This window comes from Penaeus monodon, chromosome 20, assembly GCF_015228065.2.
Source record: "Penaeus monodon isolate SGIC_2016 chromosome 20, NSTDA_Pmon_1, whole genome shotgun sequence".
Taxonomy (NCBI): domain Eukaryota; kingdom Metazoa; phylum Arthropoda; class Malacostraca; order Decapoda; family Penaeidae; genus Penaeus; species Penaeus monodon.
This window is the reverse complement of record NC_051405.1, coordinates 13,849,363-13,849,800: the sequence shown is the minus strand read 5'-3', so window position 1 is coordinate 13,849,800 and position 438 is coordinate 13,849,363.

The window sequence follows — 438 nt, the reverse complement described above, 5'->3', positions numbered from 1 at the left end:
ACATACAGATAACACGGATAAATACTGTAGATCCCAAAAGACGAGAAACATTCGCTAAAAGAGCTTGTATCTCGAGCTGAGACTTGAAATATTAACCTCATTATTTTCGGTTTGATAAAACTTTGCGACAAATATGAAAGATTAGACTATTTAGGGCTGACCTCAACCAAACTTGCTGCTAGTGTGTAAAATACTAAATACATACACATTACACACAAGCATAAGCAAAAGAATATGTAATAATTGCATATTCAAACAAACAAAAATAATCTTTTATGTTATTTGTTTTTTATCCCGCGATACCATTTGTCACATAAAGTGATGTAAAACCCCGAGTCAGTTGAGCTATAAATATGGTTAATTGCCACGTAGTGACTAATTTGAAATCATACTAGTAATTTAAGGTACCCCCCTACATCTATCATTCTATTCATTCAT